Source organism: Ursus arctos, unplaced genomic scaffold, assembly GCF_023065955.2.
Source record: "Ursus arctos isolate Adak ecotype North America unplaced genomic scaffold, UrsArc2.0 scaffold_14, whole genome shotgun sequence".
In the NCBI taxonomy this organism is placed as follows: Eukaryota; Metazoa; Chordata; class Mammalia; order Carnivora; family Ursidae; genus Ursus; species Ursus arctos.
In genome coordinates this window covers 41015677-41032548 of record NW_026622808.1, presented here as the reverse complement: position 1 = coordinate 41032548, position 16872 = coordinate 41015677, and the positions used below count along the sequence as shown (strand labels likewise).

Sequence of the window (16872 nt, the reverse complement as noted above, 5' to 3'; positions counted from 1 at the left end):
AAACAGTTATTATAATAATGGCTTTGTATTTCATAGAAAACATAACTCTAATGAGGAGAAAAATCAGACATATTAAAAGAGAGTCAAATGGAACTTTTAGAGATAAAAATTATAATATCTAAAATAAAAATTTTAGTAGATAGATTTAACAGCAGATTTGACCTTGCAAAAGAAAATATCAGTAATCTTGAAAACATAACAATAGAATGTAAAGTAAATGAAGCACAGGGAGAAGAGAACAGAAAATGGTCTGAAATATACATTGTAGGGGTCCTAGAAGAAGGAGTTACAGAGAACTATTTTAAATACTAAAGGCTAAAAGTACTCCAAATTTGATAAAAACTACAAATCTATAGAATCAGAAGACAATGGAAAAACATCTTGAAAATGTTGAAGAAGAGAAAACCTATAAGCCTAGAATTTTGTATCCAATGATAACATCCTTCAGAAAAGAAAGCAAAATAAAAACTTTCTCAGGCAAACAAAATGTAAGAAAATTCATCAGCAATAGAACTGCACTCGAGAAAAGGTTAAAAATTTCTTTAGGTAGAAGAAAAATGATATCACATGGGAACATTGCTTTCCTCTCCATGTTCTTTCATAATATAGATATACCTTAAATTATTTCACCACTGTTCTGGTGATGAAAATGAAGCCCAGTTCCAATTTAAAGGTATTACAAACAACAACGCAATGAAGAGTCTTTCACAAACACACAGGTCTGAAAAGAGAGGGGAAAGGTGGTATTAAGGAGCATTCAGAACAAATTTATTTCCTTTTCCCCACTATCAATATGCTTCCCTGAGAATCATGTCTGATGCTGTTTTTGTTCCTGAATTTTTGTTATCAAAAATCTTTAAACAAATAGAAATATTAAGAGAAGAGTACAAGGAATACACATAGAGCAATCACTGAGCTCAACAATTATTAACTTTTTGCAATACTTGCTTTGTATTTACCTTTTTATAGGAACTGCTTCAAAGTAGGAAGCAGCCATCTTGACCCTTCACCTTTAATGTTTCCACCTAGATAACCTACAAACAAGGACTTTCTCCTATATGTGCTCATGTGGTACAATATAGCAATGCCTCCAAGAAAATTAAACAATAATTCCCTAACGGCATCCATTACCCAGACTAGTTTTTGAAACAGAGCAGTGTGTATACTTCCTGCCAAATCGGCGGGGGTGGGCAGGCAGCGATGAAGCCTTAAAAGAAGACCCAGATCTTTGTTCTCTCACCCTCCCTCCCCCTCATCACAATCTGAGGGCACAGGATGTCAACAGCTGTTAAGATCCAGGTTTTTATTCCTATCTTTTAAAGATTTTTTTTTTTTCTGAGAAGCAAATAATTATATACTCATTACTGAAAATCTAGATGGTGCAGTTCCCTGCAACAGAGGGAAAAGCTTATCCACAGGCCCATCCCTTTTCTTTTTAAATATCTCACGGAGGCCGATGCAAACAAGCAAATGTTCATGGAACAAATGCTGTTGTTAGACTAAATCCTACTCAGGTCTGGTTCCTCCCCTTGCCTGCTCTGGTAGGTGGAGATGTTGGGCATGTTTGGATCCCACATTTCAGCACTATAGTTTGTAACTTGGAACTCTGCCTACCTGCTGGAAGAGATTTGGGATGAAGGCTCTGTGTCCAGGTGCCCAAGCCAGGCCTTATTATATACACTTCACAACTCTGCCTATTTTTTTTAAAAAAAATATTTTTCCTATATCAAATGGAAGTTCCAAATGGCTGGCTTGAAGCTTCTCCTCACGGGAATATCAGAGAGTTCTAAGACCTCTTCAGGAGGGACAGAAAGTTTCCTGGTAGGAAGACAGCGTTGGAGATTGTGCTTAGAGCCTGAAACACAAGTAACTTCCAAATCACTCAGTCAGGCAGCTGGCATGTGCCGGGACATGCTCAGCAGATGGTGTCTAAGGGCTCAGCAGCCCTTCTCTTTCTGGCACATGGGAGTATTTGCCAGCTAGTCAGACCACAGCCAAGGTTTCAAAGGGTAACTCTAGATTTTTCATAGGGAGGAAAAACACCACTCCTCCTCACCACCTCTCCATCACCAGGAGTCAGAGTTCTCACCTCTCCAGCTCCTACCCTTTCCCCTCTCCGCCCTGCTAGCTAACTGCCACCTGCTCTTCCCTCCCTACCAACTCTAGGAAACTGGTCTTAGACTGCCGAGCCAGAAGACAAACCACTTCCTTGCAAACTCTCCTCCAGGTCTAAAGGTCCTTCCAGTCCCAAGACTGCTTTCAACCATTTCTTTAAAGTGAAACTCAGAACACAGAAGGGTAAAAACACATGCCTCTGAAGGACAGTCCCCTTCCTTGCCCTGGGATCCCCAGGGTGGGCTGTGGTTCAATCTTCTCCATGTTGCTGCTTTCGTTAATTAGATTCCAGGTCACTTTTGTACACAGCCAATGTCTTCCAGGATACCAGTTTCAGCCTCGATTGTGACATCTGCAGTTTGGATTTTAGCATGGTGACCTAAGTCCTAACAATGACAACCACAATCACAGTGATGAGAGCAGCTCTAAGTTTGTATAAGTCTTTAAAGTTTTCAGTGGTGCTGTGGTTCTGCAGCCAGACAGATGAGTGCCACTGGGGATGATGATAGTGTAAAGGGGTTGTTACTTTTAGCTGACAATACAATTTGACTGTTCAGAAAAATACATATAATTGCAAACAATTTTGAGCAAAATTATTAATCCGACTCCTCCCCACCCCCACCCAGTAGGAATAGTGGCAGGGCAGGAGGAAAAAAGAGTGGAAACTAAACATACAATCTTGCTTTAAACTAAATCTAATCTGAAAAGTAAACCATCTCTTTAGCTCAGTCCCTCTTTATAGAAATGCTCAGACTCTCAGAGGCTCCTTTCCCATCTCTTCCCTTAGCAGGGATCTTACTGAGTGAGGTATGTAAGTCTTATATGATATCAGACAGTGAGGGACACCCAGGGTTTGGGGCTCTGACACCCTCAGTTTCCAGGAATAAGCTCCTGTCCCTTGGTCGCTGTGGCCAGGCTGGACCAGTCCCACTGCTGCTCCCCAGCTGTCTTGGCCTCTCCTCACTCCTGCTGCCTACAGACCCAGATCTCTGCAGTATCTTTCTTGCACAGCCATGTTACAGAAAGCCCCATGGCAGGTGCATGGCTTACACGAAGTGCCCACACTGCAGGGTTGAGCACAGCCAGGATAGCCAAAGCCCTGAAGTTCCACCTGCTCAGCTTTCCAGGATGAATTCCGGGGCTATCCAAGATGAGGTCCTTGTCCAAATTCCTCAGTGGCATGGGCAATAACTCCTTCCCTCAATTAAATCCTCCCTTATGTGACATACCTGCCCCCTTTCTTCTTGTTCTTCCTCTCCACTCACCTGTTTCTCCTCCTACCATTTGCCAGACCAGAAAACGGCTGGGCTGTTTGTCCTTTACCTCCCCTATATCCTGATACCTTAGAGCCAGCCTAGCTGCCTGAGCAGAAGAAATATCTGCTCCACAGCGTGCAGACAATATTATAAACTAGATCCTCCATACTTGGCCTCACCCCAATACACCAACAGAGGCAATAAAAAATGTAAATATTATTTCGGGGAAATTATCCAACTTGCAAGTTTTCTTTGCATCTCAGAAGCTAAGGATCACCTCCTTTTTGTCTCTGGCTTCCTTAACTAATCCTAATCCTCCTCCTCACTCCCACATAAAACCCCAGGTAGATGCCACCCTTGGACTAACAGGCAAAGGGCAAAGATCAAATTCTCAGACAAAATTTAAAAAGCACATTACTAGTTTCTAGTCAGTAACTCCTTTACACCAAGCAACCTTTCACTGGCTTATACTGAGATTTCGTGTAAGATACTATAAGATGTTGCATGTAAATGGCTTAGCAAAAATGTCTGCTCAATTAGCATGCACTAAAATGTAGCTATTAATTATTATTTATTACCTACTGTTGTCATCCAACCCACTGAAACTTAGAAGGCAGTCTGAGCAGGTGGTGCCATCTCCATTTTACAAATTACAATAATGAGGTTCAAACTGCTACTTCCTCCAGGTCTCTCTTTCTACTTTTTCTATGTAGTCAGGCCAAATTAGGATTCAGGGTCTGTGATGCCTTCTCCTGTACTCAAAATTCTAATCTTTTTTTTTTGTCATCAAGTTCCACCTCTTATACAAAGTCTTCTGGGACTTTTAGATAAATAGTCAGCAAACTTTTTCTGTTAAAGGCCAGATAACAAATATTTTAGGTGTTGCAAGCCCGAAGGTCTGTGTCACAACTATTCAGCTCTGCTGTTGTATCACAAAAGCAGCCACAGAATACATGAAAAAATAGCTATGGCTGTGTTCTAATAAAACTTTATTTACATGGGATGCCTGGGTGGCTCAGTTGGTTAAGCGTCTGCCTTTGGCTCAAGTCACGATCTCAGGGTCCTGGGATCGAGCCCCATGTTGGGCCCCCTGCTCTGCTGGGAGGCTGCTTCTCTCTCTGCTCCTTCCCCCTGCTCATGCTCTCTCTCTCCCTCTCTCAAATAAATAAAATATTTTTTAAAAAAAAACTTTTTTTTACAAAAAACAGTTGGTGGGCTGGATTTCACCTTTGGACTATAGTTTGCTGACCTCTATTTCAGATCAATCCCAAGTGTCTGGCATGGAGTGAGGAATCTAAATTGAATTTAGATACATAAATGAATAAAACAATGATTTGTCCTACTGTGAATTCTTTTAGCCCTAAAAGTCACTCTGTCTAATCTAGCATTGAATTACATGTGTCCTTACATTATTCAATATCATTTCACATGTCTCTTTTTTTTTTCCCTGTATGGAATAATGTTGAATATGAGTCTTGGGACTTTGCAGACCAATAGGCCTAGAACTGAGAAACTTTCCCATTTGGGCAAATTAACCTTTAACTTCTATAACCTCATTTGCAAAATGGGGATAGGAATGCTAACTTGTAGTGGTATGGGGTTCAGAAATGATGTAGGCATGGGGATGAATGAATGGTAGTCATTACCATAAATGAGCTGCAGATAGGGGATAGACTACAGTCTCTGTAGATAGGGACTTCTTTTTTCAGTCTCTTAGCAAAACTTTCTTGCTTTCTTAGCGGATGGGAATTGGAAATGGTGGCAATTTGGGTCTGGCATGTGGGGGAAGGAGGCTGCAGACCGGGAGGCATGCCACATGCTGAATTGGCTTGGCTTGGCCACTGCTTCCTCTCTAGCTGTGCGCAACTTCTGAGGCTTTGCAAAGGGCCAGGGAAAGGTCCCAGTTTTTGGCCTGAGCTCATCGCTCACAGCAGCTGTTCTATAAGCTATCGATAGTAACGTGTTCAAGACCCACGTTTCAAATGCACTGTTGAAGCTTTTAACACTTTACTGTCTAAGTTAAACCCTTCAACGGATATCCCTAGAGAGGAAAGCACTACGCCTTCTTTGTGATCAACTCAAATCTAAGTGGAGCTATGGCCAGCTAAGGAAGGAAGAGGCCCTGCTATAGTCAAAAGACCTTCCGGGGATTAGAAGACATGAATAATTGTCCCAGCACTGCCTCTCATTTGCTATCTGACCTTGGGCAAGGCAGTCCCACTCCCTTCTCTGGGCCTCAATAGTTTCAAAACTCAGTAATTTATATCCCATCTTCATAGTTTTTATCAAGTCTGTGTATCTTCATACTTTTTTTCTCTATTTCAGCTAAATCAGTGAATCTATGTCCTTAGCCTTGTCCTATACAAGAATACCTATTATATAATGGTACACTAATTTTATTTTCCCTATTACATATCATGATAAATGCATGCTTACTTATCGAAATATAAATTATAACTATTATAATAAAAATGCTCCTTCACTTGTCAGCTAACATCACCCCAGGCACCGCCAGTGGTAGGTGTTCTCACTTGGGGAAACGCTGGATTTGAGGATGGATATCTCTGATATCTCTGATTCCTTCAGACTCTCCGCAGCACCTGGCACCATATCATACACACACACACAGTACATGAATCTCTTACATTTGCATAGTGCTTTATACTTCCAATGTGCCTCAAAACACTTAAAAAGGAGAAGGACATGAAGGAAAGAAGTTCCTTAAAGGTTTGTATAAACTTGGCAATGGAAAGGAATAATTGGAAGATCCCAAAAAGGAAACCAAACCACCCACTGGGAAGCCTCTCTTAACCATCCAGCCCTGTTTTCTCATGGTAAACAAGGCACCAAGTCCTGGGTGAGGGCAGCAGCCTTCCTCCAAAGACACCAACTCATTTAGAGGGTGTTGATTCTGGTCCTCTCTCCTTAACCTTGAGGTTTTTGTTGTCCCTGAAACTGGGCCTTGCTCTTGGGCACTCACACACATTCCCTGATAAGTTCTCTGCCTGAATTACTAGCGGAAGAAAAGTCATGGGATTCTAGGCAACTTCACAGCATTATTAAAGCAATATTTTTTGATATTATTACCAAGCCTAATGCTATGTTGAATCTGCAGTTATGGAGTTCATTCTAAAGCGCTTGATTGTGCCCAGAAGAGAAATAGTCTCACAAGTAATTTTCTCAAGCATGCTTGAAAAAAAGCATAGTGCATGGCTCAGTAAATACAACAGCCTGGACAGTTATGAGCTATCAAACTAAGTTGAATTGACTTACTGATATAACCTGCAATGAATGAGTTTTATCTATGAGAAGGTCTCTGGAAGTTTTCGGAGCCTATGATTTTATGGCTGTCTTGTGCTTATCGATAGATAGGAAGACTGATGCTATCTGATATTTGAAGGGGGACCGTATGAACCACATGACTTTCAATTTAATTTGTTCATGAATAACTATTTAGTACCATCAGAATGACTTAACTTTTATTATCACTATTTGTTTACATAGTGGTTAGCTATTCTCTTATTTAGGATATAACTAATAGCAGATTAGGGTGAGAAGAAGGTGTATTTTGCAGACATACCTTCATGCTATTTTACTAGTTTTATGGTCAGATGTCTTCCATTAGGTAACCTAAAAGTCTTGAACTATTCTACACTTCAGATTGTGTCTCAAACTCCAAAGGTGACTGAGCAGGATCTCTGAGTGTCTTCCTAAGGATGCCACCTCCTTGCAACCATGTACCTTATGGAGAAAACTGAGTTACTTAGTAAATGATTTTGTAATCACATGAGTTTGATTATTTTGCTACTAACTTATCTGAGTTCTGCATCATCTGTGCCAACGCATAAATCATCAACAGACTGTTAGAAATTTAAATGTGAAAATGTATGCATGCTGTCTCATTTTATCCTCACAATAGCACTTTGAGGAAGGTCCTGATGTCATCCTCTTTTAACAGATGAGGGGACTGAGGTTCAGAGAGGTTGAAAAATTTTTCCTGCAGGCCCACATCATCATGAGGCATGATTTGGTCTGGGTTACCAGGCTTCAGGAATGACAGGTCTTAACTAAGCTAAACCACATTGACTCAGATGCTCATTCAGGATACCCTTATCTGCAAATTGTTCCCATGAGGTTTCATAAGAGGCTGTCCTCAGACAGCCTCATATACCAACTACAGTGACTCCAAACTCAGACACGTTCCTGGGTGGGGTGCGTGAGAGCATTGCAAGGCATACCTCACACAGAGTTGAAGAGAATTGGTTTTAGATCCTCAACTCATTACCATGACTGACCTGTCTCAGTAGACTCTGGAGGCTGGGTTCTCCTTTCCCAACCTTTCCTTTTATGACCTGGACAGGGATCTCCAAATCTTCTCCAGGAAGTTTCTGTCCACCTCCCTAAGTCAAACTGGTTCTTGAACAAGGGAAAGTTCCTATCCCTTCTGCCCCCAAAATTTCTTGCTGAAGAACCTGTCCTCTGAAGAGAGGCCACAGAGTGACAACTAGTTTCATCTTAAGGGAACTGAACTGTCTGTTTATGGCACTGGGCCAAAATATTGTATGATGGAATTAACATCACTATTTTCAGATTTGGCAGGTCAGTGCTATCTCATTTGGGTGTAGGCCACATAAACAAATGCATCTGTTGTGCCAATTTTATTTTTCTTCCAGAGCAGTCATTTCTTGGGAGTTAGTGACCACATGCACATTATACTCCTATATAAAATTTTTCGTGAGTCCAAAACACCTGCATCGGTGCTATTCTCTCTAAAAATTAGGCTTGTTAGTTTTGGTTTTCCAGGATTAAAAAACCCACAGGCCACACAAAGCTAATTTAAGTAGTTTATTTTCATTCTCCAGGTAACTGATTGATTTTCTATCACTTCCTCCAATTAGGAACTTGAAACTCTTATCTTAGAATCATTACTCAAATAGAAACATTTATTAAAAGGGTTGTTGTGGGTTTGGGTTTTTTTGCCTTTTGTCTTTTGCCTATTCATCATAAGTAATGGTAGAAACGAACAATTTAAATAAAGGAAATTGTTCCACTCTTTTCAGTTTTTGGTATTTTTGCAAACTTTCAACTATTTCCTAACAGAAAACTAAGGAATATTAAGACCAGTCCCTATAATTCACTTAAGAAACACAGATGCATTTAGCTGAAGCCAAGTAATTATTGCCCAGGTTCATACTATTAACTTATTATAGAATGAGACAATCAGTCATGGCAAGTGAAAATTGTAGATTACTGATTGCAGGAATCCAGTTGGTTGACACCCATTACTAATTTGCAGTTGGGTCTGAAGTTTGGCAAAAGACAGTGGACAATGGCAGGCTAATGAAGCACTGCATCTGGACAAAGTGAGCCCTTGTATGAAGAGGGTGCTGGTGTGCAAGCAGTACCGCCTGCTAGGAAGCTCGAGAGACTGCCATCTCTCTTACAGGCATTGACCACCAGGCAGGGCGTTGGCCAAGAGCAGCAGCAATCACTTCTCATCCACAGGAAGGGCTAAGGTCTCCAAGGGCTGGATTTGGTGTGGTAAGGTGGCTCTTCTTTGAGTTGTTTTTGTTGTCAGTTTTAATGGAAAGGGTAAGGAAGGACTGAAGAGTCAGGATGTTGGGCTGGGGATGCAACAGCTTCTTATCCCTAAACAACACCCATTTCACTAGACTCAGTTCAGTCTGTTGGGAGGGTGTAGGAGATTTGAATCTGAATTCTGACTCTGCAACTTACTAGCTGAGTGACCCTGCAAAAGTTACTTAGCCTCTCCAAGCCTCAGTTTGCTCATGTAGAAAATTGTTGTAATAATAGCATCCAACCCTGAGCTTGCTATGGAGAACAAATGGAATTACACACACAAAGTGTGTAGCACAGTGTCTGGAATGATGTAAGGATTGAGAAAAGGATAACTATTATGTTCTTCACCACTTATGCCTCTATATCCCCATCCTGACCTGGGATGGTACCTTCCAGGTCCTTTCTCTTTATCTGGACCTCCTCAGAAACCACAGATACATGCATTTCCCATCTGGCACAGAATGCTCATATAGACCTACCAATAGGGAGATTGGTATTGGTAGCAATAGGGAGATCTCCCTATTACACACTTCCACCTTTTTCCCTACCAACCTTTGTTATCCCTGTTCATCAGGCTGACAGTGTGCTTATTTATACATTCCCCAAAACATTGTTAAGCACCAGGATGGGCCAAGCATTGGGATAAGCCCAGCAGTGAGCAAAGCAGACAGAACTCCTACTCTTTTGTAATTTAAAGTCTAGCAAGAGACGCAGAACAGTCAACAACAATAATCATAGTGTCTGGAAATAGCAGCTGGCATGGGAACATACAGTAAGACCACCTATCCTACTCTTGGGTGGGATGGATGAGGAGTTGAGGGAGTTTTGCTTTGCTTTCTTCCATAGCAAAGTCTGGCACCCCCCAATCCCAGTTAGTCCTCCCCAAAGCACAAGCCTCTGATTACCAAAGGGACTAGGTAACCAAGTGGGAGATGTGTAGTATCGGAGCATCCCATGTGTCGTCAGCAGCACCCACGCAGATACAAAGCATAGGATATTAATATGGTTGTGTCTGAAGAGTCAATAGTTATTTCTCAGGTACGGGCAAATACGTTTTCAACTTCACTGCTTGAACTCAAGTCCTCATAGGAATGCCCTGAGAGATCTTATGATTTCTAATATTTAATTTTTTAATATTAGGCTTTTATTCCAGTATTTCCAGAAATAATACGAGATAGGGACTTTTTTTTCCCCCAGATAGTCAATATCATCACTTGCTGAATAATCAGCCCATTTCCTTGCCATTCATTTTAAATACCAACTCTCTCTTGCAAAAACATTTCCATCTTTTATGGGTACATTTCCAGGTTCTCTGTCCTGGTCCATTTGTCAATGACACACTTTTCTAATTGCTATAGATCCATAATATATTTTGATATCTGATAGGGCAAGGCCTCTCTTTGCCCTTTAAATTTTTCTTGGATGTTCTTTGAAATCCATATTAAATATCTTTACAAAGAAGCTGAGTCTGAAAGTCTATTGCTGTACATATTTCTTAATGTCAAACTCTAACTAATTTATGGATTGTGCATTGCTTTTCATCATCTATTATTTCCACTACCATTTTGTGATTTTCATCTCAGGTTCTGTTTGTTTATATAATAAAAATGGAGTAGGGGAAATAACTATGGGTAAGTAATCAAAGAACCTAGACTTGAGACCAGGCTTTGCCATTTGCCAGCTGTATGACCTAGTGGACATCCTTTACTCTTTCTGAGCCTCAGTTTCTACATTTATAACATGGAAATAATAACCTGTCTCATAAGGTATCACGAGGATTCTACAAGGGAAGGCAATAAAGATTTTAGCAAAATTCCTGGCACACACAGAGATACTAGAAGCTAGGAGTGTGAAAAATGGGCTTTGATTTCTTAAATGCTATGTAGTATTCAGAATCATAATTGGAGAAACTCACTTGAATCTTTCATAACTGAATAAAAACTTGTCCTAGAATTGGGAATCTGTATATTCTTTGGTTTTCAGGCAATGAAAACTTTGATGGCTTCATTTTATGTCATTACTTCTACTCTTAGGATGTTTGAATAGTAGGCTATATGTACAAATCTTGGGCTTTTAGCTGCAAAGAAAACCCCCAGATTTCAAACAGTGCATCTGCTAAACTCAAATGGGCTGTGGTCCTACCTGGGTGTCATGTGAGATTAAGACAACACATAATGCAGCAGGTGAACAGGATAAACCAAGGGGGCAGGAGTCTGCATCCAGGAAAATTAGCCTATTAAAGATTATCAGGAAATCCATCATCTTGGTCTGTAAATAACTCCACGTACAGTAATGTGTTTGTCACTTTGTATTTTCAACTGCTCAACTAGAGGAAAAGGAAAAGGCAAAAGTGTGAAAATAAGTCCATAAATATCTCCGAAGAGACTACTGCAAATTTAATTAACTGAGCAATTGAATCTGACTTCCTTAAATTTAGATTTGAAATATTAGGGGTTCTTCCAGAGCTTTCCTCTTATTAGAATGGGGCAGGGTTGAGGGAGAGAAAACAAAAAGCTCCACTAAATTTTAGCTCTGTAAAGTTTCATCATTAATAAGGGATTAAAACAGGAATCGTTATACCCTTCCTAATCAGTAGAGTACACTGGAAAACTGTACCCCAATGGGTCTACTTTTTTTCTAAGAAATCAGGCAGTTCTCAGTAAATAATACCACCACATTAAACAAATTCATGATCCCTACTAAGTGTAAATAACTTGGAACTGTGGGAGATCATATGGTGTCCAAGATGTGGCCTGCACCCTCCAAACACCCAAAGTCTAGAGGAAGGTACAGATGTGTTGTCACAAAGGCCACAGGGCTGAGTCCCCTACTAGAGGCACAAGTCCAATGAAGAGAAGAGGACGGGAGGGACAGAATCATCAGTCGCTGGGCCACAGACACCAAGTCAAAGTGGTCCTCACACAAGATACACCCTCAGGCCACCTCTTGCTCCACACAGAAGCACGTCAGGCCACCCATGCCCATTGGTAGACATTGGTGGAGGAGGCCTGTCTTCTCTTCTCCTCCAGGGAGCAGGTTGGCTTGGGAAGTTAGAGTGGGCTCTGCAGGTCCTAGTCTCCTCCCCCCTTCCCAGCCACTTCTTTTCTTCCTTTCTGCCTCTCTTCCTCTCCTGCCTCCCTTCCTTTCTTCTTCTCTTTCTTGTTCCTTTGCTTTCTTCTTTCTTCCTTCCCTTCTTCCTTCCCCTTCCACCTTCATTCCTTCCTCCTCCCTCTTTTTTCCTTCTTGTTCTCTCTTGCCTTGATGTCCACCCACTCACTGTCTCTCTCTCTCTCTTTCCAACACACCCAACAAAAAACATCCTCAGTATGTATATTTGGGGGGATAGGAGGTTCACACTGGACCTCCGCCTACACTGTCCTATCAATACAGCTCTCACCACAGTCTTACATTAGGGTAAGAGGGATTTCAAGGAACTAGCACAGAATACCACAGCAGATGTGATAACTTTTTTTCCCAGTGTCAAGCAAACTCTTTGTCTGCTCCATTGGTGGTAGAGGGGAGCACCAAACCCTTGACTGGAGAATTTCACACAGGCTGACCTAATGTGAAAGCATGTCTTAGAGGAGCTGAGTTTTGAGCCAGGCTTTGATACAGCACAACTTTCTATTTAGGGAAGCACAGACCTGAAGTTAGTCCTGGAAAGCCCCATCTCTTCACTCCCATCTCTGCACTCCTGAAGCAGCCAGACCTTTAAATCTAAGACATCTGTAATTAAATCTAAGACATGCTGCTTGAAATCATTCTGTACGTTCCTCATCGCTGAGCTTATGTCAGGTTAGAGAACTCAGAGACAGTGCCAGGAGCATATTTATTCCCAGAATATGTGGGCTGATATTGCCATAATGATACTTGAAATTGTGACAAAATCTGGATATTTCATAAAGAAGTACTTATCACCTGGGTCCATGAGTTCTCGGACACTTCTAAATCAAATATTTTGAGCACCTGCTTTAAGCATCTTGGGGATGTCCGTGCCAGTCTCCTGCCTCTAGGAAATGGTATTATTTCTTTGGGGGTTTACAATCATGTTTGGGGGACAGTTGGCAAGAGATAGGACTGCCAGCTTGTCGCTAGCTTTTCAACTTGAAGTGTGTGATCAGGAAGGGGGCAAGCCCTTGTAGAGCTCTATCTGCAGGCTGCGCACTGGGTGTTTTATGCATTGCCTTTACAAAATCCCTGTGAGTTAGGCACTATTAGCATTTCTTCTTTACAGGCCAGGAGAAAGGGACAGAGAGGGCAAGTAATTTGTGCCTTTAATCACCCAGTCAATGAATGTAGGGCAGGATGTCAGGTCCATGAGGACAGGACTTTGATTTTCTCTCCTGCTATTTCCCAAGCATTTGCACAGTGCCTGGCACATAGTAAGTACTCAGTAAATACTCTGTGGATGAATGAAGTGACAAGATGGCAAGAGAAACTCGGCAATCTGGCTCCAGAGACCCCCTCAGTGTTGAAGGGGACCAGAGTATGCTACTCCAAACCTTAGCCCTTTGATATGAAGATTATTTTGAACAGAAAGTAACTGAGCAATGGTAGATGCAGAAAAAGCTCTTTACTCTGCCCCTTTCTGTCTGAAAGCAGGGAATAAATTTCCATTTGTGACAGTGTCCCCCTGTCCCCCACCGGGAAGAAAAGACAACTCTTACTCCTGGAAACAGCATCTTTGTCAAGCTGCACAAAAAAATCTTACTAAATTCTTATCCTCCATTAGGTTTTCCCCCATATATTCACCCTCCCACAATTTCCTGCCCCTAGAGGCCCAAACTCTCTTCCCTTGTCTTGTCACTTCTCCACAAATTTATGGCTCTTTGTTAAAATGGTATATTAGCTCTTAGGCCTAACTCCTTCTTTAGCTTCTCACTTCCTTTTCTGTGAGACCCCTGCGTACACATACAAATTAGAATATTAACATCAAGTAAAATTTGTATGCATTTTAAACTGTAAATCTACTTTTGTCAGTTTAATTTACACAGCCTTGACACTGAACCTCAGAAAGTAGAGGAACAAAGTTGTTTTTTCTCTCTCCAAGGCGCATAATGTCATTTCTCTCTTCTCTGTTCTCCCCTGCATTTCCCCGTCTTCCCACTAGACAGGTGGTTCTGAAACTTTAGCCTGCATTCTGGTCCCCATCCCAGAGTTTGTGATCAGCAGGTCTGGGGTGAGGCCTGAAAATCTACCTTTCTAACGAGCTTCCTGATGCTGCTACCGCCGCTGGTCTGAGGAGCACACTTTGAGAACCTCTGCCCGGTATCATAAAATTCCTTTTAAACTCCGCATTTTTATACAAACGTGCCCTTGTTTTTTCTACCACAAGAAGGAAGGCTTATCCCATTCGCAATGTTGAGGGAATGAGAGACTAACTAAAAATTGTTGTGTCTCCATTGCGCAGAAGCAAACTCCAGCAGCATAAGGAGACGTTGCTGAAGTAATAGAGAAGGCCCATAATTTACAATTAGAACACCTGGACTCAAGCCCTAGCTCCCTCTTGCTCTAGCAGCCTGGCCCCGGGCCAGCCAGTGACCTCTTGCGTTCCTCATTCTCTAACAGGAGCGTGTGGAGAGCCCCTGCCTCTCCTGCCCCTCACAGCTGTTGGGGGAATTCCGGGAGGAGCCCGGGACAGCACTTTGAAGGCTTTCCAGGACTGTGGAACCAGGGCCTGCTATTATGCAGTCAGCTCATGAAGTCATAATGTTGGTCTTGAAACTAGAATTAACTCTGGTGGGTGATGGGTGAGTGCAGAAGGAAGCGTGGGCTCTCTTTATATACTGTACAGCTGAAACAAAATGAAACAGCGAGATGTTTCCAAGTAGAACATGAAAATTAAAGCTATATACTTCCAGATGAAATATACTTCATTATCACAGGCCAAACATAAAATAAATAGGGCAGAAATACAGCTATCTGTTCCTATAAAGAACAGGGAGGAAATTTGGGGAACAATTCCTGAGTAACTTTAAATGCCTCTTCTATCTTTTTACTGCAGAGCCAAGAAGGGCAGAAAATTATGACAAACTAATTATTATGATGGATGGGGAGCCAGTCCCTACGTTAGCTACACTGCTGGAGCAAAGAGCAGCTCCACAGCTCACATACTTCAATAGGCAAGACACTCTAGATGATAATGGGCAATACAGATTAACAACATTATGTTAAAACAGGATAATTATTCTTTTTCATTTCCTAGTTCTTTTCTATGAACCTGTCCTGCCTCACATTTTTCTGTTTCTTATTTTCAAGGCGCTATCTGTGTATATCAGGCAGGCTCCTCTCCTGCTAATTAAAGGTGATGTTGTGCTTGCTTTTCCTGTGGTTTCCAACAGCAGGGGTCCAGGGACAGAGATTGATGAAACCACTGGAAGGAACCGCCCTTTCCTAAAGCAGGACGAGGTCATGGGAGGACCAGGGATACAAAGCAAACAAGCTCTGCAAAAATGAATTCAGCTTTTCTTTTCTTTCCTTTTTTTTTCTTTTTTAAGTGCTTTTTTGAGAATTTTAACAATGCATCCAGCAATCGGGTGTGAGGGTGATAAGCTCAGAATTAAGAAGTGGGCATTTTGTACTTCGGTAGGAGATAAATTCCAGACAGCATCACATTAATTAAGCAGCCATTCAGCCATGCAAGGGAATAAATCCGTCCATTCATTCAGGTAGTCAGTTCATCATAACCAGCATCTATTAAGTACCTACCGTGTGCCAGTCATGAAGGTTCACCTGGGGACACAGCAGTGAACAATACAGACATGAGCCCAAAGATTCTAAGAGGAAAGATAAAAATAGAAAGGCGAAGATGCAGAATGACTGCAACTTGTAATGAAGGGCCATGAAGGAAAGAAACAGGGGCTGGGATGGAACCTGACAAAGGAAACGACTTTCTGTAGAGCACTCGCAGGAAGGCACCTTGGAGGGGGTGGGGGATTAACTGAGACCCAAAGGTCTAAAATGAGCTAAGAATTCCAAGGAGGGGAGGAGAACCATCTAGACAAAACAGCAGCATTTGCAAGGCAGGAAGGCCTGGAGCACAGCGCACCTAAGCCCCGAATGAGGTGAGAGAGGCTGGGGCCGAGTGACAACGGGGAAGAAGGGCAAGATGTAGCTGCAGAGATGCCCAGAGAGCAGGTTAAGCAAGACGCTGTGGGTCTTTCCAGGTGCAGATGGACAGTCTGGCACTTACTCTAGGGTAATAGAAACACACAGGAGGGTTTCGCCAGAGGAGTGATGTGAGTTTGGGGAATGGTCAGGGGATGCTCAGTGGAAGCCGGGAGCCACTACAAGGCAGTAGTTCCAGGAAAAGATCACGGGTGGCCATGAAAATGGAGGGAGCCAGGGAGACTGAAGATAATTTGGAGACAGGCTTGGAGACTTGCTGCTGATTTGGGTAGAGGTGGGGCTCAAGAAAGAGGAGAACCGTGGATGACCTGGAGGTGGTCGGCCTGAATGACTTGGAGGATGGCAGCACCTCTCTGGCCTGGAATGGTTAAAGAGAGTTTTAGGGGTAAGAAAATTAAGGATTGTCTTTAGAGTCTACAGAAATCCTCAGTGTTACGACAGTTTGTGCTGTGTTCGCATGGACTTTAGGCTGCTCTCATTCCAAACGAAACTGTATTCTGGAAGCTACCTGAAAATGCAGTCTGTTGGCTGATCCTCTGACAGCATTCGATGCTGATGCGTGAGGTCCCTCCACCAGCAACCCAGGCGGCCACATTCCACAAAGATGGTCCCCACAGTGGTTGCAGAGTGGTTTCAGTCCAAAGGCCTGGTAAAAAAAAAAAACAAAAAAACAAGGGAAACCTATATGCAAAATGCCAGGCCACATTTTCACCACAGACACTGCATTAATATTTTCTAAACCCTTAGTATGCATACAAATTACCTGGGCATTTTGTTAAAACAAAGATTCTGA

General features: G+C 42.1%; 1 long non-coding RNA gene across 1 annotated transcript in view; it reads right to left on the bottom strand.

Moving 5' to 3' along the window:
* Positions 1-16872, bottom strand: part of LOC113256511 (uncharacterized) — a 640192-nt gene that overhangs the window by 369658 nt on the left and 253662 nt on the right. The window contains exon 6 of the long non-coding RNA XR_008959101.1: positions 16588-16725. This is a non-coding gene — a long non-coding RNA (uncharacterized LOC113256511). The remainder of the gene's footprint in view (positions 1-16587; positions 16726-16872) is intronic.